Source organism: Rhinatrema bivittatum, chromosome 7 (genome assembly GCF_901001135.1).
Source record: "Rhinatrema bivittatum chromosome 7, aRhiBiv1.1, whole genome shotgun sequence".
NCBI lineage: Eukaryota > Metazoa > Chordata > Amphibia > Gymnophiona > Rhinatrematidae > Rhinatrema > Rhinatrema bivittatum.
Genome location: NC_042621.1, coordinates 242,227,457 through 242,254,967, shown reverse-complemented (window position 1 = coordinate 242,254,967; position 27,511 = coordinate 242,227,457).

Below are 27,511 nucleotides of genomic sequence, written 5' to 3'. Positions count from 1 at the left end.
AGGCTAGTATGTCGACACTCTGGTTCAGGGTCGATGTACTAGTTGTTTTGGTTTTGTTACCACTCCCTCTGTGTCATTAACTTTCTCACAGCTATGTAACCATAAGAAAGAAGAAATACTTTTTGTGCATAGAGGATATGAACTTAAAAGCTCATTATTCCCTACTTTTAAATAAATAGCATGTGCTTAATTTGCTTTTGAGCTATATTGCATCAGCAATTTAAGCTGCAACAGTTCCTCCTTTGGATGAAATCAGAGCTGAGGAAATGTTTGACCTTAAACTGGAGCTCCAGCAGATCCAGGAACAGAAACATTTGTCACAAATTTTAAAAAGACAATTTACAATCAAACATATTACCGGTAAATATACATAATCTAACTGTAAAATCAGACATAAATATCATATCATATAATAAATTCTGTAACCCCTGGGCTGTTTGCACCCAGATAGTGGTACCGGAGGTCATATCTCAAATACAAGTTCAGCTGGTAAACTTCCCATAATGTCAACCTTTTTCTAAACTTCAGGGTTCTCTGAACAGGTGAAATATTACTTTCAAGGCTCTTCACATTGCAACACTTAAGGCCCAGACTGAGTTCTTGGTAAACAGCAGTGATGATAACAGCACTAATAAGCACTAAAGTCACTGTGCAGGAAAAAGCACACTGGAAGCTTTGGTGGTATCCAACAATACTATCACTGATATGTTATGAAATGATGAAAATGATCTTTACAGCTGTTTGATTCACTTACAGATGTTTCACATGCTTTAAAATAAATGTGTGACTTCTTACAGTCTGATTAAAGTGTAGATCAGGGCTTCCCAAACCTTTAGCTAATGTGACCCCCATTTCAGCACTTGAATATTCATATAACCCCTAGAAGATGACCCAAAACAAATTAGCAGGGTTGTGGTCCCCCCTCCAACTATCACTCCTCACCTGCTTCGTATTCCAGATGGTCTCCGACTAACCATCACCCCCCTCCAGAGGACCTCCTCTCTTAATCTCCTCCCCTCCAGTGGCTTTTGAAAATTGCTATAATATATGCTATTGAATTGTCAATAAGTTTAACCCGTGTTAAGTGGGTAAATGGGCTTTTGAAAATTGCTATGATAGTTTGTTACATTTATATTTTCCTTTGGAAATGATCTCCTAGAGCTTCAACAACAGCAGCATGAACTCTTAAAGACAGCACAAGAGGCAAAGTGGCAGCAAGAATGGTATCAACATCCTAAGGCACCAAGAAGGCGGAACGAAACAGAATTGGGGGCAAGAAGAACCCCCAAGGCACAGATAAAGGGAGAAAGCAGCACAAAGAGTGGCATCAACCCACCAAGGCACAAATGGTGGTGCCAAGCAGCCCCCCCCCCCCACCCCAGCAACTTATTTTGGGGGTTTAGAGGCCCTGGGAAGGCCCATTTTCCATTTTGAAAATGGAACGAAACAAAATTTCTAAAGAAAATATATCCCCTACTCCTCGGGGCAGGAGCAACACTTAATCACTTCTGCCTCACTAGCAGCTACAGCAAAGATGGTGCCTGCTTGCTCTCCTCACGTGCGCAGCCTGACTTTGGTGAAATATAAAAACACCAAAGCCAGGACCCCTCCTGCCTGTTGTACATACGGACAGATACTGCTGCGCGAAACTCTTTGATGCATGCCCGTAAAGCCCAAGATGTGCTTAGTTAGAAAACATCTTGCAGCATACGCATCCAGTATTATTTATTTCAGGGAAAATTTCATTTAATAGATGTTTAATTTCATTACCTTTCGATTGATCAGATCAGTTCAGACTTTTCTTTAAAGTCATTCTTGCTTCTTCTCCAGGGATGAATAGATGCATTTGGTACTTGGCCACTGTGGTTCTTATAACTGTTCACTGCAGCTCTGTCAGGGATATTGTCTGTCCTGAGAGCTGTAATCAACCACTCACCAGCACAAACATAATGGTTTCTCCAATGAAAAATGAACTTCACCTAGCTGACAAAGTCAAGGTTTTGAACATGCTATTTTTCCTCAAAATGTCAAAAAAGAAAAAAAAAAAAAAAAGAAGTGGTTAAACAGCTGGAAGAGTCATAATCACAGATTTGTCGACTTCTGAAAAATAAGTATCAAATTCTCAAGGATTTCCACAGCAGCTTCAACTGACAGAAAGCATAAGTGAGATACTGATTTGAGAGTGGGGATGCACGTTCATTTGAAAACAAAAATGGAAAACGGGATGAATGAGCCCATTTTCATTTTGTATCAAACAAAGCAAATTTGATTCCCCCCCCCAACCCCAAAAATGTAGTCCATATTAATTTTCAGCAAATAGTGCACGCAGTTTGCAACCCCACAAGCAAAGGTGGCGCTGTAAAAGGGAGGACGGAGTGGTGGTTCCCTCCCTTAGAGAGATCACAGAGGAAGAGCAGGAGAGGAACCACGTCATTAGAAGCAGAAGGCTCACAAACTTCACACCATGAAGGAGGAGAGAAATTCATCTGAAGAAAATGTTTTTTCAGGGTGAAATAGCTGAGTCATGAATTTCACACTCCAAGTGAGTGATTATAAAACGATTGCATCCCAAATCGGGCATAGCAGTGGGGTGAGCCTGCAGTGTGGGTGAGGGACACTGCGAATCGCTGAAGAGTACTGTATGACAGTGATTGGTGAAAATCATTAATACTGCCACAGGGGAAGCAGGGCAGCAACACCCAGATTGGGCAGAAATACCTGATGAACTATTTCATAGAGCTGTGTGGAAATACAAGCATTACCATAAGAAAAGATATGCAAGGTTTAGGATTATATTTAAGGAATGGTGGTCTCATGCAAAAGAGTAAGATGAAACCAACATAGCCACGGTCATTTAGCTTGGGGATTTAACTGTGGATGTATGGGAATTGACCGAAAAGGACTCTAATCATTTTTTTTCCCCAAGTGATACAACATTTTTGGTGCTAACTACTGCAGAGATAACTGTGAAGGATAAGCTAGAACTGTGTTCTAAAGATTTGGAAGTTTTCTCCTGAGCGATATAACACATGATTCCAAGATACTTCAGAGTTGACTGAGAAGGATAATTTGAAACTGTGATCTAAAGATTTGGACCTGGGTGAAATCTACAGAATTTCACAATGACATTCAAGAATGAATATGAATAAAGCAACAGCTAAAGTGAAAATGTTGGCAGTTTGTCACCCTCGCCTCATTTACTCATCCTTTTATGCTATATCTCTTGCTCAAAAATTGTCTCTTAGCTTGCCTTTTTCTCCCTATCCTTCTCTCATATTTTCATCTCAGTCCAAGTTGTCCCTGCATTCTGTTTATCCCTTTTCTCCCCATCACAGCCTTCACCATTACCCAACTTCTTATCAGCCTTTCTCACTTCCCCTTCTACTCTGCCCATGTGTTTCACTTTATGACATTTAAACCCTGTGCTGCTGGAATGTTTCACACTGCTCAAACAGCCTGACCAACTTAAATATATTGTTGTAGCTCACGCCTCTACACTTAAAGATACTGACATCTTAAAGGTAAATGGCTATTACACACAGTTCTACTTAATACCTTGAAAGATCATGCAATCTGTGATGATTACAACACTGATGAAACAAACATTTTATAAAACTACTCTGGATAAAGTTCTGTCATTACAATCACATGCATTGACCCTCAGTAAAGATCCACAACAGCTCGTCACTGTACCTACCTGTGCAAACATGAATCATTCAGGTAAAAGAAACTGATATCAGTCAAGAAAAGTTAAATGGTGGCCAAACGATAAACAACATATGGATGACATCTCGCCCTGTTTTCTGAATGATGGACAAGGATTAATCACACAATTCAAGAAAAAATAAGTCAGTCCTGCTGTGTTCACATATGGAACTAAAAAATGTAAAGCTTATTTTCCTTCCACGGGACACTATGAGTCCAATATTCAGCGCCTCTTAGCTGGCTAAGTGCTGGTGGCTGAATATCTTGCTCCATTCATCCATCAGCACCTATCTGGCTAAGTAAGTAACTGGATAAGTACTTATCCAGCTAAGCAGTGGGTGGGAAATGAGCTTTTCGGGAGGAGCTACCTATCTGTTTAACTTATCTGGTTAAGTTAATCAGAATGCTAAACCTGATCAATAGCAGCTCTAAAGTTAACTGAATAAGATTTATTCGGCTATCTAATGATTTTTACGGGGATTTTCACAGCATAATCGTGCTCCTGAATATCCATTGTATGTTAGCCAGCTAAGTTTTATATGGCTATATTATTTAACCAGATATTTTTGAATATCTACCCCTACAATGTTAATCTAACCAATGTATAACAACATCTTAAAATATATCAAAAGTCTTTACAGGAGACACATCTATACAACATCATTGAGTGCTGACGTTATTCCTGCCTTTGCCTATGGAATGGGAACAACTGGGTAAACATGGATGACAATAGGGTTGGGGGTCACCTGGGAGGTGTGCAGCCTCCACTTAACTGTGGCCCCTTCCAAGTCACTTCCCTCTCCAAGCTGCTACGCTGGGCAAGAGCAGAGCTTGCACAGTGTTTTGCACCTCCCCTGTGTGCTTGAACTAGTCACCACTGATTTAAACAGCAGTAAAGTCATGTTAAGTTCTCTAGACGAAGGGTAGGCAACTTTGGTCCTCAAGTGCTACAAGCCAGTTGGGTTTTCAAGAAACCACACTGAATTTTCTTGATACACAGTTGTATACGCTAGGGATGTGAATCGTGTCCTCGATCGTCTTAACGATCGATTTCGGCTGGGAGGGGGAGGGAATCGTATTGTTGCCGTTTGGGGGGGTAAAATATCGTGAAAAATCGTGAAAAATCGTTAAAAATCGAAAAATCGAAAAATCGAAAAACCGGCACATTAAAACCCCCTAAAACCCACCCCCGACCCTTTAAATTAAATCCCCCACCCTCCCGAACCCCCCCCAAATAACTTAAATAACCTGCGGGTCCAGCGGCGGTCCGGAACGGCAGCGGTCCGGAATGGGCTCCTGCTCTGAATCTTGTCGTCTTCAGCCGGCGCCATTTTCCAAAATGGCGCCGAAAAATGGCGGCGGCCATAGACGAAAAAGATTGGACGGCAGGAGGTCCTTCCGGACCCTCGCTGGACTTTTGGCAAGTCTCGTGGGGGTCAGGAGGCCCCCCACAAGCTGGCCAAAAGTTCCTGGAGGTCCAGCGGGGGTCAGGGAGCGATTTCCCGCCGCGAATCGTTTTCGTACGGAAAATGGCGCCGGCAGGAGATCGACTGCAGGAGGTCGTTCAGCGAGGCGCCGGAACCCTCGCTGAACGACCTCCTGCAGTCGATCTCCTGCCGGCGCCATTTTCCGTACGAAAACGATTCGCGGCGGGAAATCGCTCCCTGACCCCCGCTGGACCTCCAGGAACTTTTGGCCAGCTTGTGGGGGGCCTCCTGACCCCCACGAGACTTGCCAAAAGTCCAGCGGGGGTCCGGAAGGACCTCCTGCCGTCCAATCTTTTTCGTCTATGGCCGCCGCCATTTTTCGGCGCCATTTTGGAAAATGGCGCCGGCTGAAGACGACAAGATTCAGAGCAGGAGCCCGTTCCGGACCGCTGCCGTTCCGGACCGCCGCTGGACCCGCAGGTTATTTAAGTTATTTGGGGGGGGTTCGGGAGGGTGGGGGATTTAATTTAAAGGGTCGGGGGTGGGTTTTAGGGGGTTTTAGTGTGCCGGCTCACGATTCTAATGATTTATAACGATAAATCGTTAGAATCTGTATTGTATTGTGTTCCATAACGGTTTAAGACGATATTAAAATTATCGGACGATAATTTTAATCGTCCTAAAACGATTCACATCCCTAGTATACGCTGCCTCCATTCTAGGCAGATGCATCTCGTGCATATTAATTATAGAGAACTTCAAAACCCAAAAGACTTGTGGCACTCGAGGACCTGAGTTGCTTATCTCTGGTTCTAGAAAAGGGGTTCTGAAAGTGGTCATTGGGTAGTGCCCCCACCACCACCACCACCATAGGACACTCAGGGTTTTCAGGATATCTCTAATGAATATGCATGAAACGTATTGCCTGCACTGCCTCCGATGAATGAAAATATTTATCATACATATTAGGGATATTCTGAAAGTCCAGTTGTCTGAGGGGGCATTAAGAACCAGTTTGAACACCCCTGTACTAGACAGCATGATACTTCAAATTAGTAACTGAAGGAACTTTACATTTGGCTTGAAGCTGTCTGATAAGATAGCTAGGCTATCTGCTGTTCATTGCTGCTTTCTCGTCTTATTCTGCATGTTACACTAGATAAAATACTAAATCTGTGAAGGAATGACACTTAACCCATGAATAGTTAACATGCATACGAATGTATTACCTGGTGCTTTATGAAGCAAATCTCTTAGCAGGCGATCTCAATTTTAAGTGCACTGTATTTCTTAGCCAGGTAATTACTATTAATAAGTCAGTAAAATATCCTTCTGCTTGCATTTTGAATTGTCAAATGCTAAAGGCAAGAAGTCATTGAGGAGGAAAGTAAAGTAACTGACAGCAGGAGAAAAAGCTCTACAGAAAAAACTGTGGAAACAAAAAATTGTCTAAAAGGTACTGTAGACCATTGCCCAATTCTTACATTTTTTAGTTTTCTGGACAAAAGTCCCTTAATGCTTTGTAGGATATTTTTGTTTGCACATTATTTTTTTTTTCCTGTGGATTTGTTTTCCTGAAGCAGCAAGCAATTAAAGGGGCAACTTTTAAACTCCCCATGAGGCTTGCAACGCCCATGGGAATATTGTACCCCTAAGCTGGGAAGTTATTTTTCCAAGGGAAACAATGCAGTTTCCCTTTGAAAATTCAGACTGGCAGTTGAGAACAGATGATTTTCCTCCCCTGATCTAACCTAGTGTTGTGCTGGAGGTGGACCCTTGGCCTGGCGCAGGATTGGTACGGCCCTCTGAGGGTTCCCAGAGGGCGCCTGCCGCCAGGAGGTGGAGCACACGAGGAGACAGAGGCTAACTGGAGCTTCACCAATAACTGTCCGGGGGCTCCTTGGGTTGAGCCCTTGGATTCCCAGACTGCCTGGACTTAGACATTTTCAGCTTGAGGCATTTCTTGGCACTTTAAATGCTCTTCACTGACAACTCTGTGACAGCATTTATATTTATTAAAATAATTTACATAGGACCCGATACTGAGGTGCTTTCCAGCTTTTGCAAGATAAACTTATCTGACTAACTTGGCCAAGAAATACTTGACTATCTGAAAATTAACTGAATAAGCTTATCTGGCTAACTACAGGGCAATAAAATAGCTGTTCTAGGCTTATTTGGCTAACTGACTGGATCATTCATCAAGTCACGTTAGGGCCTTATCACAGGTGTTAGGGCCCTAATACCCATGATAACACCATAATGCATGTGATAAATAATGCATTGTGAGATGTATATGCAAATGTTGAAAATGTAAGCAAAGGGGAGGAGTTTGGGCAGAGTTTATGAAAATGAGAGATGTTTAAAATTGCGTTATGGCATTATGCTGTGCAATCTGCCTGAACCTGGATTTGCAATTAATATCTCAAATCCCATTTCAAGCTTGTAAAATTGGTATAAATAGTTGACTAATATGAAAGTCTTGAGTCTCTTTCTCTTTTTCTCTCCAGGAGCAGCCCAAATTATGGAAATGCCTGTCTGGCAGCTTACAAAGTAAAAATATCACAGCTGCAATAAATTTAACAAATGTTGTGGTAAAATACCTATGCGAAACAGTAAAATAGTCAAAAATTACTCTAACCACACCCCTTTTTTTATCACAGCTGCTATTCATGTGAAATTTTAAGCAAAATGAGGAATCTAGTCCTAAACTGGATAATGCTGAATATCAGTGTTCATTCAGCTGTTAACTGGGCAACTGTGTCAGCCCAGAATTCCTCTGCCCTGTCACTCACTTAGCCAGCTAACATTTTAGCTGGAAAAAGTTAGTCAGCTAAATGGCAATTGTTGACCACAGCCAGATATTCAAACAGTGCCATTTAGCTGACTAACTTACCTTAGCCGGCTAAATAGAGCTGAATATCGGCCACACAGATTTGAAATTTGCAAACCATTCTATAATGCATTTGCTGTAAAGTCAGTGGTATACTATACGTATTGGGGTAGATTTTTCAGTTTTCTGGATACGCGTGCAACCCCTGAAAACCTCCCCCTGCCTCCCCCTGCGCGCACCAAGCCTATCTAGACTGGGCTGCAAATTTGGGCCTGGGTCCAGATCTAGACTGAGGCCCAGACAATGGGCCTGGGCCGCTGCCACGTCACTGGATCTCCGATGGAGCAGTACATTTTTTCCAATTTTTGGAGTCTTGGCCAAGGCCTGGCATTGGGTCTGGGCCTTGGCTGAGACCCTGGCATTGCTCTTGGGGGCCTAGGTCATGGCTCCTGTGTCAAGCCATGGCCTATGCCTAGGCAAAGCCCCGGCCTCGGGCCTAGGCCCATTCCCTGGCATCACTCTTGGATGTAGGCTGAGGCTCTTGCTTTGGGCTTTGGCCTATTTCCTAGGTGAGTCTTTGGCTTCAGCCCTGGGCCTATGCCCAATGGATCAACTTTTTTTTTTCTCAAAACGAAATGTGAAAACCAACAAAATTTTGTCAGATTTTCAATTGTTTATCTTTCAGCATGAAATGAAATGAATTAGGAATTTTCAACTCATTTCCTATTTTGTTTCGCTTCAATGTCCATCCCTAATATTTACAAAATACCCAAGAAATATTTTAAAGCGCTTGATCCTGCTCCCAAACCCACCTAACTCCCAAGCGAGCCAAGGCCGCCCCCATCCACCACAATATTTAATATAAAGACACCGTTGCCCCTCCTGTCTCCCCACCTCTTTCTCCTTTACATTTGGAAATGGTTCTCCCTCTCTCTCTCTCTCTCTCTCTCAGCTTAAAGGACTAAAAATGCTATGTGCAATAAAGCCATGTCATACAGCTTAATGCAAATGAAAAAGGTGTAGTTATTTGCCATGTTAAAACTCTGCAATATGGCTTCACAAAGCCAGCCCACTTGGCCAGAAATCCTGCCCCAAACTCCACCCCTTTTCTAAATTAGCATCACACCACGCCACTTTCAAGATTTAGCCGGATAAATAGGAATTTACTGGATAAGTAGCGCACAACTGCTTTATTCGTATATTTTTATGTTAACTTTAAAAATATATGCATGTAGATTATTCCTGCATAATTAACACACATTTACTCCCCCCCCCCCACCCCCGGTAAGTCTGCTTTTACGTATGTAAGTTGAGATATTTTTTACTATGAGCACGGCAATGAAATTATTAGTTTTACCAATTAGTCTACCAGTTCACCCATTCCATCTGCAGGTCATCAGGACCCTCCTGGCTCTTCAGCAGGAACTCATTTCACCCAGACCCCTCACCCAGTCGATATTTCACTCTTTTAAGACGTATACAATCACTTACTCCAGATATTGAGCAGGTGTAAATAGATGCGAGTAAACTGCCAAATTTACATGCGTAAATTGCTTATAAATTGCCAATCTGCTCCCAGAAATGATGGCCCTGCCCTGGAATGCCTCTGACTCACTCATTTTTAACATATGCAAATTTACTCATGTACCCTTATTTCCACATGAATTTTGAGGTTTATAAAATAGAATATATGCGAGTATATGCTCTTTACACCTGTATGTGCTGATTTTTATGTGTGCAATGCTTTGAAAATTCACCTTTTAATCTATTGAAATGAATGGAAGTGTAATAAAGAAACATAAAAAAAAGGAAAAGAAAACCTAATGAGACAAGTCAATATTATTTGAAATCGTTAGGCGTTACGTTTCGATGTGCACGGAACGGTTCCGTGAGCAGTTGCACTTACTTCGAGGCTGGCAGGCCTTGCCCCAGCAGAACGCTGCCAAGTCGCAGGACACCACCAGGTAGCAGAATGCGGCAGGATGCCACTGGGAGGACCTCCCTTGGAAATCTCCTAGGTGGGCGAATGCCCGAAGTCGCAGCTCTTAAAGGCCCCGTGGCGGGAAAAGCCGCCGCACCCTTGGATGACGTCAGGACGCTGCACTATAAAAAGGCCCTCCTGAGGTAACCCCTCATCACCTCAGCAAGAGGGTCACCTTGTTCCAGGTCTTCTGCCTTGCTCCACTCCAGGCACCAGCTTCAGCCTTGCTCCATTCCAGCTTCAGCTTTGCTCCGTTTCAGGTCTTCAGCCTTCCTCCACTTCAGCCTTCAGCTTCTGCCTTGCCCTTGGTTAAGCACTCTGGCTGTGATGACTAAGCTAATGTTAGTGGTAGGGGTTGGGGGGATGGTAAGGAGAGGGAACAGTTAGTGAGTTGTAAATTCAGGTTCATGGCATTGTGGGCCATTAGGGGCCAGTTTGAATGAGTGAGAAACTCAAAGGAGCAGGAAGAAACTGACAATTTCCCCAGAATATCATGTTTAGTTTAGTTTAGTTTGAACTTGTCTAAAAAATGTGGTTAGAAATTAAACTATTATACCAAAGTATTCTGCATTCTTTTCTTGTTAATATGGCATCACGTGAAACATATTTTTCACTTCTAAGCAAAATATTGTTACCTGACATGTACTGCTAATGTAATACTATTGTTGGATATATGCATTCTTCTGAAATAGTTGTCTGCAGAAGATGGGTTTGAAACATTTCAGTTGCCAGAATGGTCAGTTACTTTGTTTCATTAATGCCTGCTTCAGGGAGTTTTATTGCCTAAATGACATCAATTTTTAAACCCATAAAGACATTCTGCTGAGGCATTTAATGATCTCTTAAATTTTGCCCCAACTATAATCGTTCATTCTCTGCCTGAAAAAGGGCCAGGATATACAGCTGTTGTATAAAACTCTTATCTACAATAATTGTTCTAAGACTTATCTACTAGCAATCTCTTTCCTGTGGCTATAATGAAACAATTTACTCTGCTTTACCCTTAAAAAAACAGTATTTCTTTTTCTTAAGTAGGGCTCACGGAATGATTCTCAATTTTAAAGTCTCTTGCTACCTTGAAAAGTACATTTTATATTGTGGACAGGGATGTTTGTATTGTCTTCTGACATGAGCTACATGAATATCCATGTCCTTGTTTATTTCATGGGTCATCTTCTAAGTGCTTATATTTTTTCTATCACAGTAGAATCTACTCAGTGCTACTGTTTGATCTTCATTCTCTTATCTTTCCATGATATGTTCTGAAAACAATGTCGCATGTGCTGTATAGTTGTCAAGCTATTTTATTTTAAGGCAAATAAGCTTTTCACTGAAAAGATAAAATTACCTTAGGACTCATTACTGTAAAATTCCTAAACAATGTAAATGACTTAAATATCTGAGGCACTTTTTTCATGCTGCATGAAAATAAATTTGGATTGACCATAGGGGCATTTTACTTTTGTCTTATGGAAGTTTGGTCCTCTGCATAATTTTTCTCACTTCTATTTTTTTCAGAAGAGAGACATTAGTGATTATTTTCTCAGTATTTATATTTAAAATCTTTTCATTTTTAACATGTGTAATGGGACATAAAAATGTGCCTCTTAGTGTTACCTATAACTTTAATGCCACAGTAGTCTCAACAGACCAGGTGTGCCAGTAGTATAGGTGAAAGTGTTAGAAGAATCAACAGTCCCTCAGTGGGAGAGGTCTCAGTCTTAACAAAACTATTGTACCCATATGATTCAGTAGAAGTCTGAAGGAGTAAGCAGCAGAATCCTGAGGTATTGGGATCAAGAAAAGTCTATAGTCTCAGCATACCTATCTCTTCAAAGAGGAGTGCAGCTTTGGCCTGGTCCTTCCACAGGGATGATCCAAAGGAGGACTTTCTCCCAAAGGAGGAGTGCTGAATTATTCCTATTTTGAGAGAGTGGCTGAGGCTCAAGACCACGGTGCTCAGGCTTTCCAGAGAGATAAGGTGACTGGGGCCAAGTTGGGACACCCAGGTTTTTTGATAGAAAGACAAATTATTGGGAGAAAAGATCAACAAAAATACCTTACCTTGCTCCTGCGAGAGTTCTTGGAGAATTATGTGCCAGAAAGGATATATCCGATCTATGGGCAAGATGGTAGCATGAGCCAGACGCACTCAATCACTCTCTGTTCCTATTCACTTTTTTTCCCTCCAAAATGTCTTCCAAATGCATAGGAAAGGTTTGACTCTACCCTTCAGAATCTTCCTTTCCCTCTGGTCAGTGATTGATCACCAGCTTCACTTCTGGATCGGCTTTAACTGAGGGGGTATTACTCCCTACTGTAATCACCAGTGAGGGAGCACTAAAATCACTTGGGGAAATCACCTTGAGTCCTCCAGATATTCGGCACCATCTGGCTCCTGTGTTTACCAACTCTCCATGTCAGACCGCGGTGCAAGGCGATGCTGCTGCTGGGGGGAGCCAGAGTGGAGTTCTGCTGGCAATGCCCTTGCCTTCCCCACCCTTGCCAGCAATTTTGGATATTTCTGAAGTGGCTGTGTGTCTTGCCACCTCTTCTCCAGCCGAGATTGTGGGGGAGCATGAAAGGGTTCCCGCAGAGTCAGCAAATAGTGTCCCAGAGACGGTTTCTCATGGAACTTTGGGTGAGTTTTTCCATCTCCCTCCCAAGCCAGCAATTGTTATCCTTGATGCCCTATGGGACCTTATTGCTAGGTTTGGCTGCTCTATGCATGACTACCAGGTGAAAATCAAGGACCTTACCATGAAGGTAGACTCTATTGAGGTGAAATGGGATGAGAAACATAGGGAATTACAGACCCAGATAAGGGCCCTTGAGATGGTTGTTTCTGAGATTCAGTTTTGTAATGTTAAATTGATCAAAGATTTTGGTAATTTCTTGAGAAGGTTGGAATTTTTAGAGAACCTTACTCGACACTTAAATCTCCAATTTTTGAATTTTCCTAAGGTTGTAGGTGAAGATTCTTTTTTACTGATTGGAAGTACTGTACTGCTCATTTGGGGGGTCTGGTAGATCTTTCTTACTTTCTGCCCACCCTGATTTCTCATCTTTATTTACTTATAAAAATTATAGTCCGCTGATCCACAATTATCAGTGAAAAACAATTTTACATCCACAAGTGATAAAACATAAAGTTGCATTAAAAAATAAAAACAAAGTGAACTAAATAATAATAATAAACTCAACTTCATAAGCAGGATACTTCTCAGCAAGTCTTGTCAAAGAAGACATTAACCAAACCAACAGAAACTGGACCATTGATGCTTATGGTAACATATTATCAAAACAAAGACATAGCCATACCCTTAAATACAAAAACCATGTTATAAGATAACAACAATAGCAAAGGCATTAATTAGCATGACCAGACAGAATAGATTAACCAGGAGCCACTGCATCACTCATCCTTTCTGAGAAAGAATAAAATAAGGAAGAGAGAACAGAAGGGCAAAAAAAAAAAAAAGAAGAGAGAAAAGCTATAAAACTGAAAGAAAATGCAATGAAACTAAGATAAATCAACAAAAGCAATAGAAGAAGGATAAAACTTTAATAATTTCATAAACTGAAGAAGATATAGCTCTGACTTAATAGACTCTAGAAGGTCATTTCAAAACAATGAATTTGCTAACCTAAAAATTATTTCCCTAGATTCACCTAAATGCACTTACTTAAAAGATGGCCATCTATCAGGTTCTGAGAGTAGGAAAGAAGAGCATAGAGCTGAAACAATGTGGGGAAAGACTGTTGATAGAGCCAGGATTTTAAACTCAACTCTCTAGAACACCAGAAGCCATTGTAGGCCAGCCAGAACGGAGTGATTTAATCACATAAAGGTAAACCAGACACTAGGTTGATGGCAAATTTTGAACCAGCTGTAGCACTCTCAAAAGTAGATTGGGGAAGATCCTAAAATAAGGCATTACCAGCAGTCTATTGATAACAAGATTAGAGCCTGGTAACAGTGCAAAAATCAGCAACAGACAGACAAGGCTTTAAAGCACATAAGAGTTGCAGCTTGAAAAACAAATTCTGGACTACAGATTTGATAAACATAGAAACATAGAAATGACGGCAGAAGAAGACCAAACGGCCCATCCAGTCTGCCCAGCAAGTTTCACACTTTTTTTTTTTCATACTTATCTGTTTCTCTTGGCTCTTAGTAACCTTTTGGTTCTATTTCCCTTCCACCCCCACCATTAATGTAGAGAGCAGTGTTGGAGCTGCATCTAAGTGAAATAGCTAGCTTAATGAGTTAGGGCCCGGGGTAGTAACCGCCGCAATAAGCAAGCTACACCCATGCTTATTTGTTTACCCATACTATGTAATTCAATCCTTGTTGGTTGTCTGTATATAGATCCATTTTCTTCATTCCCCCTGCCGTTGAAGCAGAGAGTTATGCTGGATATGCATTGAAAGTGAAGTATCAGTCTTTCTCCCCTGCCGTTGAAGCAGAGAGCTATGCTGGATATGCGTGAAGTATCAGACTTTCTCCCCTGCCGTTGAAGCAGAGAGCTATGCTGGATATGCGTGAAGTGTCAGACTTTCTCCCCTGCTGTTGAAGCAGAGAGCTATGCTGGATATGGTTGAAGTGTTAGACTTTCTCCCCTGCCGTTGAAGCAGAAAGCTATGCTGGATATGCTTGAAGTGTCAGACTTTCTCCCCTGCCGTTGAAGCAGATAAGAGTGCATAGTGAAAGAGAAGAATCAAGGAGCATGCCTAGATCATTTATTTGGCAACTTATATGTTATGGGGATTAGAACCCACAGAAATATATTTCCCAGGGTTGATTTAGGGATTTTTGATGTAGGCTTTTTGCATACCTTGAGCTATCCCCAGTTTTTGGGCCATCATCTTTTTGGGCTTGGTCTCAAGCATATAAATTGCACTGAGCATGTTCAGAGTCAGAGGGTTAGTGGCGAGGGCTAGTGGTGAAGAGAAGAAATGAATCCAGGATCTCACAGTATAGAGGGGTGTGTAGGAGGAGAATTTTGACTAGGTCCTCAAGGCCTATTCAGTTGAAGAGGTTTTTGGAATTAAAATGTTTTTGAGAAGATTGAAAAGAGGGGTTTGTTTCTATTCTGCATCAGTTACTGTTTGAGAGGAAGGAGCCCCCTGAAAGGGCTGATCCCTGTTTTTGCACCCTGCACTCAGTTAACAGCAAGGTGGAAAACAGATTAGATTTTTTTATTATTGTGATTATTGTGAGAAGGGTTTCGGAATATCCATCTATTTTTGAAGATAAGGGAGGTTTTTCCAATAACAATGAAAAGTGCAAGGATAGGAAACCTGAGGGACAATACACTAAACATCAACCCCAATCTGATGAGAAAGCAAAGAGAATCAGTTCTAGAGGAGAAACATCTTCAGTGTAAATCTGTAGTAATTGTAAGGAAATCCTATTGACAATTAATAACCCCGCCACCCATGTTTATTGATACAGGGTTTGGAAAATACCAGATAACCAGAAAGTCATAATTGGTTCAAAAGAGCAATATCAAAGGGGAGAAGCCATGATTCTACCTGACAGAAAACATCAGGAACTTATCCTTAAGTAAATCAATTAGAACTGGAATGTTATGACGAATAGCTTCATCACTGATTAAAACAATGAATACCCAACAAAGGGGGACATATTAGGGGATGGAGATGAGCTAGTTCAATTAATCTGGACAATACAAGTGGGTTTGGGCCCATCTCCGAGCTGCCAGTAAGTACGATAAAGCAGGCCACTATAGCGGCCATAAAACTGAATGAGAGGCATAAACTCACCCATGGAATACCTAGGAGCCTGAGCAGTAAAACCAAATGCAACAGCAGAGGCAGAACTAATAATGGCAGCAATTACCAGGAGACTTGCAAGATAACAAACAAAAAAAACAAATTGACACAGTCTATACGCATAAAAACAAATGTGTAAGGATAGGAATTATGGTGTGTCTGCTCATTTAGGGAGAAGTCCCCCCATCCCAGTCACTGTTTGTATACTTAGGTTAACTGATATGCAGTAAATTGTAGAAGGAGGGAATAATGAAATGCATTGTCAGTAAGAATGCAGTATATGAAGACATTTTGAGAAGCCTTAATGCCACCCTGTTGTAAACTGGATGGGGGTGATTGTACACTACTCTGGGTCCTTCCTTCATGTTATCTGAGTTATAGTAATACTATCTAGATTCTATTATGTGTGCCCCCCCCCCCCCCCCCCGCAGTCCAGACTATGAATTACTCCTTTGCTTGGGGTGGGGAGTACCACATGAGAAATTATATTTACTAATATGATTTATCCTCAGGTTCATATCTTGAATGGGAGATGAGACAGGTTTCTAGTCACCCCGATACCACAGTTCGTTGCACCTCCCAAATAATCTCTCACTTGTGGTACCACAGACCAGTTAAAATCATTACACCAGAATAAAACAGTAATTAACCTGTTTATTAGTTTTATGTAAGTAGATAGTAAATCCAATCAGAACATTAAATGGGAAAAGTACAGTAGTGAAGTATAATATAAACTTAGTTTTCTTATTTTATATCAAGCAATGCAAAAATAGCATTGGGAATGGCCTGTTAGCCAGGGCAACCACCATATTCATATGGATAGTAAAAAAAAAAAAATAAGGAATGCTTATAGAGAAAGGTGGGGGGGGGGGGGGGAGGAACAGTGAAGTACTCAACTTTCAGAAATTGTCCTTACCCCCGAGTTCTCAAAAAGAGGAAGGGAGGGAATAAATCCACCCCAATGTCACCAGTTTATAAAGGGTGCACCCTGTCCCAAACACAAAATTGTGAGGAAAACAAAATAATCCAGAAAATGAAGGAGTCCCTCCTGATGGTGGAGTTAGCTAGATAACAAACCAAATAGATGAGCACTGCAGTGTGTGGAAGGTCTCTCTCTCCTGGGGAGCTTCCCCAAATGGTTTACTTGGTACTAAACAGAAAGCAGGAGTAGTTTCAGTCTCTTACAGAAAGACCATGGTCTATCAGCTTCTCTTTCCCTGCCCTATCTCATGTGGCTGTGGCAAGGGTTTATGCTTGACTTTCTCTGAAAAGCTGAAACAGTTAAGATGAGATACTGAATTTGTGACAAAAGGCAAGGAAATAAACTTTCTTCCTCCTCTGATATGATAGTCTGTGCAAAGTTTAGATTACTTAACTCATTCTCTTAGTAGGGTGATCCAGCCATGTCCTCCTGGACCTGGATAGGAAATCTCTCAGCTCCTGGCTCCTCTGTTCCTTGTTGGGATTTTACATGTAGCTCAGCTATGAAGCAAGAACAGCTGTCTGTCTCTCTATTTCCTCAGAGCACAGACTTCTGTCTCTCCCTCTCAATAATTAGCTCTTCAGGAAAAGAACTGATTGCAGGGGTGCTACATGCATTCCTCTCTTCCTGGCTCCTGGTTCCAAGTGTTAGTCGTCCCTGCCCTTCACACACAGACAGAGCCAGCTAAATTGTGTGTTTTGTTCCTTAATGGTCGCCCAGCATTCCTTTGGCTTCCTCCTCTGCTGGCTATGTAGTGCTGATCTCTGGGTAGGCTAAACAGTTCAGCCCTTTTCTCAACTTGTTAGTACTGTGAGTGCTGGATGCTGGTACTTGCAGAATATTTGTTATTCACAGGAGAGCACACAGGGCTTTTAAACATATTTTTATATTCCTTCATCTTGGCTGCGGCAGCTTGCAGTCTTAGCAGGGTTGAAAACCCCTTTTTGACAAGTCTAAAAACCATCACTCAGATCCAGACGCAGCTTGGTCTATATTATAAGGCTTCAACACATGATAAGCTTGTGGGGGCAGAAAACTGGTTTATAGTAGCTTTGTGCAACTACTAGATGGATCTGGGGACCTCACTGCCTTCCCAGAGATTTATGTGAAGAGAGGCCCCCTACTTGACCCCTGAAATCTCACCTTTCTACCATGTGTATTTGTATAATGGGAAAACCTGAACAATCAATGTGGCCCTCAGAGGTTGAAAAGAGAGACTGAGATACTAAATAAAAGAAAAATTATTCCATTCCTGAAGGGCTGGAGAATACAGAGAAATAAACTATCCCATGAGGCAGACTTTTGATCTATGCAGCAACTTCTATTTGTTCTCGTTCTGTTAAAAGTGACTATTAGCAGAATAGAATTTGTAGAACAGCTGAATCAATTACAATTTCAGCTGCAAATATAAGTTTTCACATACATTAAACACTTTTTTTCTCTTCACCAGCATACTTCAGTTTCTTTACAAAAACAGCTTCAGGCAGGAGAGCTTTTTTTTTTTTTTCATGAATCCCCCTTCTCTTTCTGTCTTGCATGTTAGGCCTATCTCTCTTTCCCTATTTCTCTTTATGGCACAGATTATACACTCATGAATAGCAATAGAAGAATACTGTTGTGAGGCAGGTCCCTCGATGCAGACTTTCTCAGGCCCTGCTTGATCCCATCACTCTGTCATCCAGAAATCACCTGCCTACCTATACTTTCCAACCACAGCTCTTGGTACTGAGCACTGGAGTATGTCTCACAGAGTGAGTGAGAGGAAACAGTCTCAATGTCTCTGATTGTTTCCTTACCACTGCTTGCAGCCATTCTTACAAAACAAACTTATTCTTTTTAGGTCCTCTTCTAGTAAGCACTAAGCTCCACTTTCCTAAATTCTGTCACAGCTCAGCAACTTTTCTAAAGCAGGCATACTGCTGCCTCTGCCATAAAGTGCTGGTTTCAGCCCTTCTCCATTCCCTTGGGGCTTGTCTGCTTCAGCAGGAAGTAAGGCTGGCTTGTTCAGGTTCTCTCACACGTGTACTCATAATGTTATCTCAGAAAAAGAGGTTAAATAGTTTCCCTTATTGATTTTGTTTCTCAGGACCTGTCTCATATTATGTTCCCAGGCAATAAATGTCTGTTTTACCTTGCCTCCAGAAAATTCAGTTATCAGGCTCTATGTTCTTCATACTTCTGTAGAACTCCTGCTGTGCTTATTTTCTGGGTAGCAACTTCTAATGTGTGCTAAATCTTTCTCAGTCTCTTTGTCTTTTGTCCACTTACTTCCTGCTTTTTCTTGTGTGACCTCACACCTGAAATGGATTTTCTTAGCTCAGCTCCCAGCTCTACTTAGAGCAGGGGTGACAGACTCCAGTCCTCAAGAGCCAAAAAAGGCCTGGTTTTCAGGATATGCACAATTAATATGCATGAGACAGATCTGCATGCACTGCCTCTTTTGTAATCAGATCTATCTCAGCCATATTCCCTGTGAAAATCCTGAAACTCAGGCCTGTTTGTGGCTCTTGAGGACCAGAGTTGAACTCCCCTGACTTAAAGAGACATTAGCAGCCCTTGTAGCAGTATACAAACAATAAAACGGTTTTTCCCCTTTTTTTTTAACATTTCTACATTTTAATTCCTGATTATACTGTATACACATTTTTGAGTTTAAGAAAGAACTTTCCAGTCTTAGGGATGAAGAAATATGTTTTTTTTTTTTGTTTTTTTTTAAATGTCACTGACTGCCTGGGCCTTGCAAGATACAGTGAAAGTGTTCTGGGGCACACACTGCTCAGAGCCAGTCAATTGCAGTAAAACAACTTTATTCTATACATCAGTGTTCACGTCACACTCATAACTTTCAGCTCTTGTCTGACACACCAGGACCACTCCACTCCAATGAGATATGTTAGTAATTTCCTGTAGTTCAGCCCTTATTTACCAACCATTCAACTGCAGATACAAAAATCCCTAACCAATGTCTGCAAATATCTCTGTATCAGGATATATTGATCAGCCCAAGTCCTCAGGTCTGTGTGGAACCCACTTCCTAACTCTACCTTTGCAGATTTAAATCCCTAACCTATGGTTACAGACATCTCTGCTTCTGGCTCTGGGAGATTGCAATCTCTCTTGATTCCCCTTCTGGTTGAGCTGGAAGCCGTCAGCGCTCTTTTTCTTACAAGCACACACTGATTTCATACAGCAGCCTTTTTAATTATCCTCAGCTGTGCCTCCCAATTATTAGCACAGCTCTGTATAGCTGCTGCCTTCACCCTAATTGGTTCTCCGCCAAAGCTCTCCAAACTACATTTCCATGCAGCCCTGTGCTTCCTATTCCTTCTGGCTTTACAAACGCCTAGGCAACTATGTGTCTACGTTTTCTTCATACCTTGAGGCAGTGTTCTCTTTAGCTCTCATGCTACCTTCTGGAGTTTCTAACTGTCGTATTTATTCAAGCTTCTTCTGCCCCTGTGAAATCCAGTTTCATCACAGAGTTCAAAGAATTTTTCAAGGGCCACTTAATCCAATACAAAAAAGGAAAGAACTATCTTATTAGACACATGGGGAGAGCTCATACTGTGAATCAGAGGGTGCTTCCCATGTTCTACTCCTCTTCAAAAATCTTACAACATATGTGGTAGAGGAGTAGATATTGGGGGTATATATAGTATGGATTAAAGCTGATGATCTAGTTTATTTATTTATTATTTTTTATATACTGACATTCAATCTGAGATATCACATCGGTTTTACATTCAGGTACTGTAGGTATTTCCCTATCCCCAGAGGGCTTACAATCTAAGTTTGTACTGAGACAATGGAGGATAAAGTGACTTGCCCAAGGTCACAAGGAGCAACAGCAGGACTTGAAAGCTGGTCTCCTGGTTTGTAGCCCACTGCTCTAACCACTAGGCCATTCCTCCTCCCCTTAGTTCCTAATTCCTATAAAATCTGATTTGAATGAGACAGTGACATTTTTTAAATTATTGTTTGACTAATATTATGGCCTGGATGAAGAACTGTAAACTAGCGTTATATGTCTAAAACAGATATCTTATGGGTAGGTAGGGTTTTTGAAAACTTGTCAGTTTTGTAATTGGATGACAAAACTATTGCTCTTTCAGCTACAGTTAAAAGTTTTTAGGAGTTATTTTAGATTCTAATTTCTCTTTGGAAGCTTTTGTGGATCAAATGTGGCAGCAGGCATATTTACAGCTGAAAAAGGTTTATCAATTGTGTCCTTTTTAAGGCCCGTAATGTGTTAAAAACTCTAGTATTGGCCTTAGTTATGGGAGTTTTAGATTTTGTAATATACTATTTGTGAGGATAGCAGACTGACTGATTCAAAATATTCAATTGATATAAAATAATGCTACCAGACTGGTTTGTGGTAAATCTAGATATAAGAGAGCATCCCCTCAGCTTGCCTCTTTGCATTGGTTAGCAATAGTTGAGAGAGCTAAGTTTATGTTGTTGACTGTTGTCGTTTGCTGTATGAGATACAATGGCCCTAAATATTTGTTTGACGAGCCTGGCTGATATAAACTTGGTCAGATCATCTCAAAGGTTCCAGCTGGCAGCATCGTAAAAGCTTAATTTTCATGCTATTCATTGTGCCAAAGGCATTTATAGTTGCAGGTTTGGAATGAACTCCAATCTCAGTGAGAAATGCGTTGAACTATAGTAAGTGCCAGACGTTAGTTAAAGCACATTTGTTTCTAGTAAGGCCTAAAGTGATGTTTGATAGTATGGGCGATCTGAGCTTCCTATGTAGTAGTCTGGATTTTATGGATTAAAAACAACCTGGGTGTGAGATTTTGAAAATGATTAGGGCTTGGGAGCTGTATTACTGGAGAATAAAGATCAAAGAGGTAGCAGTGTTGAGTCTAAATTTTGTCGTTATGTGTATTTTAATTATGAGTGTTTTATTGTACATCGCTTTTATTGTTTTTACTGATTGTGTGGTATATAAATGTATCAAATAAATAAATATATAAGTAAATTCTCCAAACCAAGGGCTCAAGATGGGATGGAAAAGAAACCCAGAGGAGGAACAAGTAATTTGTGGTTGGAGATTTCCCTTGGCCATCATTTCAAATCCAACTTTGACCAGCATATAAATTAAGAATGGGGGAAAGGGCACATATTGTTCTCCTGTTCAAGTAAAAATATTTGAAGTACATAAGGTAAACCTTGAAGGAATAAAAACCTCAAATCAATTATGCAATAATATCTGGGAGACCTAAATGAGAAGTAGAATTTATTTATTTGTTAATTAACTCCGGTGCAATGACCCCAGCGGATGGCGAGAATTGGCAAAGAAGAGCCAAAGAAAGTAGATGAAGATGAGCTTCAAGGCCTGGGCTCTGGGACTGGACCTGACCCTGGACTGAAGCTCAGGCATCGGGACCTGACCTTTAGGCTGGGCCACAGTATCAAACTTGGGCTCTGGTCTTGGGCCTGGTTCTGGGCTGAGGTCCCAGCATTGGGTCCCTACCTTCTGGTAGGGCTGTGGCATTGGGCCTGGGTCTGGGCTGAGGCCCCACTGTTGGAACCGGGCAAGGATGCGGCATCAGATTTTGAAAGTATGGGGGGGAATCATCGTGAAATTTCCTGGGTTGGGCTTTTGCTTGGGTCTCGGCCTAGGCTTGGCATCGGGCTAAGGCCTAGGTCAAGGCCCTGACATCACACTCAGGGGTAGACTGTGGTACCTTCATTAGGTCATGGCTTATGCCTAGGTGAGGCTCAAGCTTTGGGCCTAGGCTGAGGTGCTGGAGTTGTGCTCAGTCATAGGCCAGGATCCCTGCTTTGAGTTTCTGCCTACTCCCTAGTCAAGGCCCCACTTCAGTCCAAGGCCTAGGCCTGACTGGCAATTTGTTTTTAACAAATGAGATTCTGATGAAATTTCTTCGGAATTTAACTCATGCCATTTTAAAAATGATCTGAAATGAAATAGGAAATGTCATCTTATTTTATATTTTGTTTCTTCTGAATACCCATCCCTACTAACAATGTTCCCTGCCATCGAGAAGACAATATCACTGGTCATGCTGATTACTGTCAAGATGGATAGCATTGAATCACCTAGGCTAGGTCTGGCCAGACTGTAGATATTTGTGCCCAATATGCCAATGCATCTGTGTCCATGTCCTTGATGGGCTCAGTAAGAGAGAAATTTGTGCTGGGGTCTCCTTTGCTGGGGTATCTCTTGCTAGCTGTTTTAGCTATGGCCTGTGTCAGGAGTGGTTTCTTTGCAGGAAATGTCGCTTTCACATATTGAAGTGGGACAGGAAGTGATACCTGACAAGCCACTGCTCCTGTTTGTACTACTCTCTGAGGTGATCATTCTTTCCAGCATTACATTCCCACTGTGCCTCTGCCTCTGGGGCTCCTCTTCACATACCCTAGCTATCAGTTTCTCCTTTATGAATGTGAGATGCTGGGACTAGAGGGAGAGATTCTCGTTCACCCATGGATCACAAAATGTAGCAAGTGTGTATGTATTGTTTTGTGTGAAAGGTTTCAGTCTCTCTTGCACCTGCTGCCTTAAGGAAACCAGAAACTGCAACATATCTGCTTCCATTCTCTCATGCTCGAGGAAGCCTTCTAATTCTTCCTCCGAAATATTTGCTATAGTGATGACCCTCACCAGGGTGGTACTTCTGGAACTCAGATCTTCTATTGCATCCATGAAGGGATTCAGGATTTTACCAGTTGCCTCATAACTACACATGGTACCCTGGGGGGGGGGGGGGGGGGGGTAATGTATACATTTCTCTGTTTCCAGAGACAGATCATGAAGGGATATCTGCTGCTGCTGCTGCCTTAACCTATGTAGATTTATATAGTTAGAACTCCAATGGGGTCCAACATTTTAAATTAAATGCTTATTCGACCTCCCAAATTCTTACTGCTTCTGACAGAGAAGCTGCCCCACCTTGATGCTTGGATTAAAATGCCCTGCTATTTTCTTGCACCTCTCTATCAGGTACTTCAGGAAAACATTCCCATGGTGCTTGGGCCTCAGCCCCTGAGTATCCCTCAGTGCCACGTGCAAAAATTGTGCAAAGCAACGGATACCCTGAAAGATCCCATGTAAGAACATAAGAACATAAGAAATTGCCATGCTGGGTGACACCAAGGGTCCATCATGCCCAGCATCCTGTTTCCAACAGAGGCCAAACCAGGCCTCAAGACCCTGGCAAGTACCCAAACACCATATTCTGTTGCCTTTACCATATTTGCACCACTGTCTGTTATAAAAAAAAAAAACCTGCCTGAAGGCTTTTGCTTCTCCCGTCTAGCTGCCAATTATCCATCTTCTTTCTTATGGCTGATAGAATATTGCACAAGGTATGTCAGCTATTCATCAATTAGATGTGCAGCAAAGCCTATGTGCTTTCTGATGTTCTGTCCATGATAGAGCTGCTGCCTGCTCCTGTCTCAGCCAGGTCCCAACCAGTGTGCCATCAGGGAGAGGTAAGCACGTATAACTTTCAAGGTAGTCCAGATATTGCTGGCAAAATGCATGCTACTTCCTTCTGTTTTAGCTAGCTGTGCTGGTACATGACTTCAGCACTGGTTGTACAGGGTGGGGATGACTTTCCTATTAAATGTACTCCTGGAATGGAGTAATTGGGGGCTAACATATGCAGCAGATGCTTAAAGCCGATGTTCCCCATTACCTGCAGGATAACTTGTCAGGGGCAATCATTTCCCTGATGCTCCTTGTACTACTTTAGAGGCTCCTTGAGTCTTGTCCCTACACACTGTTACAGAACACCACCCCATTTTCTCTATGGTGGGTTACTGCTTTGGAGACATGGCTGGACACTGCTGGCCTGCCACCTGACTACTGGAAGAGACCATGGGATCAGCTTGGGGAAACATCTTCTCTGTTTCAACCCCTTTTCTCTGGCTTTTACTTTGACTGGCAGACTGGATCCCCAGGCTAATACTGCCATGCTCCCCTGATGCCAATGCTAGCAAGTGCTGCTTCTGCAGGCCAGTATTTATCAGATGCTCCACTTTCTTCCCTTGACTGATACATTTACTGCAATGAATACACTGAACAAAATGTGTGCCTTTACTGTGCCTCAGGGATGACTTCCATAATCTCTTCTCTACATCCTTGGGAGCTGATGCTGGCACTGGAGTTGAGGTTGAGGGGTGCAAGGGGCATTGTTCATGCTCTGTTCCTACACTGCCTGCTCTTGCTGGAGGTTGCTCTCATCACCATCAGTAACATCATCTATCTCCCTCATTATTGACGTGGAGGCTAATATGCTAATGACTTATCCTCCCAAATTTTCTTCAGCTACTAGCTTTTCAATTTCTGATTCAATGAATCCTAGACAAGATTCTTTCTTTTAATTAGTTGTTTAAAATACTGCCTCCATTGCCTCAGATACAGTAACTAATATAGAGGAGATTGCACTACTTTCTTCCTTGGCTAGCACTCCTGCCTTTTCCCTCTTCTCCTAAACAAGAGGAAAGTATGAGGCTGTGGTGGCATATGCTCTCCAAATTTCAGTTTTTTCTCTCATAAGCTAACTTCCACTCCTGTAAAACTTGTGGCTAAGAAAGTTTCTCTTCTATTTTGTGGCAGGACTTATGTCATTTTTATTGCTGCTACTAAATGTAGATTGGGCTGGAGCTGCACTACTTCCTCTGCCCCTGCCAAAGCTGCCAACACTCCCTCCTTTCTCTTTTTCTGAAATAATGGAATTTGTTTAAATGCACTGCCTATTGTGGGTTTGGATATCACAAATGATATTGTAATTATACTCCCCTACCAGTACCATTCACTGTACTGAGAAATATCTATCACACACACACACACACACACACACACACACACACACACACACACACACACATACAGTGTATATGTGCTGTGCTGTATTCACTAGTGATGATTGACTCCACTCAAAAAAAACCCAAACCTGTTAAACACTAACAAAACCAAAAAGCCTGGTAAGACTCTTCTTTTCAGTCTCTGAGTATACACTGTTCACCTCACTGATGTCCAGATATAGACAAAAAAAAAAAAACTAGCACCGCTGCAACTGCCTCCACACTGTCTCCTTCCCTGACACTCTCCTAGTGAGGAAAAAAAATCAAAATCATCAGCAATCCAGTGCTTCTCTTTATGGCACTGTGAAAATGAGACCACTGCAGCACAGAGAAAACCAGAATCAGCCAAAAAACAGTGCCAAATCCAAAAGTTTCTAAACTTTTCAAACTTTGAGAGAGCTTCTAAACATATGTCCTTCTCTTCCAACTGCTAGAAAAGAAATACAAAGTGTCTTGCATATGCTCAGAATTTACAGTGTTAGGGGGTGAGCATCACTTGATTAAGATAGCAGCTATAGGCTAAGTTAGAAAGATGCTTCACTGTGATTTGTCTTTTGTGTGGTTTCCTTGTCATCTTGTCCTTACTTAGTTCTGACAAGGCTGTGAGGTCACATAGGCAAGAGTTGGTTAAGTTACCTGCATCTGTTTATTTCCAGGGATGGTAACTTTCAAACGGGTTTGCAGGCACACATATACATATGCATTTTGGGTATGCAGCCAGATACACAGCAATTTTATGTCCTGTACACAAGTTATAAAATAGCCATGGCATGCATATGTATAATCCTAATTTACAAGTGTGCATGCACAGCTGCATAATGTCAGCTTTGAGCCATGCTAGTGAGGGGATTTTATAACAGGTGCATGTCCATGCCATGACTAGTTTTACTAATTTGTCTACCAGTTTTCCCAGTCTACAGCTAGATCCTCCAAACCCACCCCAGATCTTTAGCCTGCACTCCACCCAGTTAATCCAAACCCCTGAAATATCTCAGAGATGCCTGGAAATATTTTTATTGATACTTACACCTCCTCGATAGCAGAAGTAACTTTACGCTCAATTATACCCGGGTATGTGCCCAGGCATGTAGGTACTTGCACACATACACATCTCTTGGCCTCACCCCAGAATGCCCATGCCCTGCTCATATTTCTCTCCTTTTTTCCTCGATGCATGATGTTTGCACATCAGGTCTTGTGCGCGCATGTGGGCTGCTTATAAAATTTGGTGGACATGCATGTTGTGCTATATATGCTCACATCTCTCAATTTTGGCATGCATCCATCTTTTAAAATTCATCTTTTAGAGCAGAGCCATAGACTTGAAGGGGATATAGACTTGAATAGGAAACATAAACAAATTAATTTTTTAATTTATGGGATTCCTCCATTCATTTTGGGGGTCAAAAATGAAACAAATGTGGACTCATGCATCATGTTTTGCCAATTTGTTTCAAATCAATGCACAAACATATGTGGTACCCCTTCGGGTTTGCCACTAGATATCACCTAGCTAGAGGGAATACCATTTTACTGCTCCTCTTCTTGAGGTAGTTGAGTGAGTGGATCCTGCCTATTACAAGGGACTAGGGCTAGATTCAGGATGAACTGAGGAGAGAGTTCAAGGAAAAAGGAGCCCTAGTGGAGTGGGTCCCTTTTTTATGAGGCCTATAGCTTCACTCCAGATACATTTGAAAAACATCTGCCTGTGCACTCCCTGCCAGGTTAGTACCAATATAGAGGAATCAAGAAACTTTAAAAGGATTTAGACCGTGTTAAGGACTATTTTGCCTGGGTTACTGCCTGGATTTCTGAGGAACAGTTTACCCCATGGATCCAGAGGCCAGGTCACTAAGACCTGTTAGTACTCTTCAAAAGCTAATGATGGGTTGCAGGGACAGTGGCCCCAGAAGATATTTGAATAGGGTGAGAGGAGGTTGTTG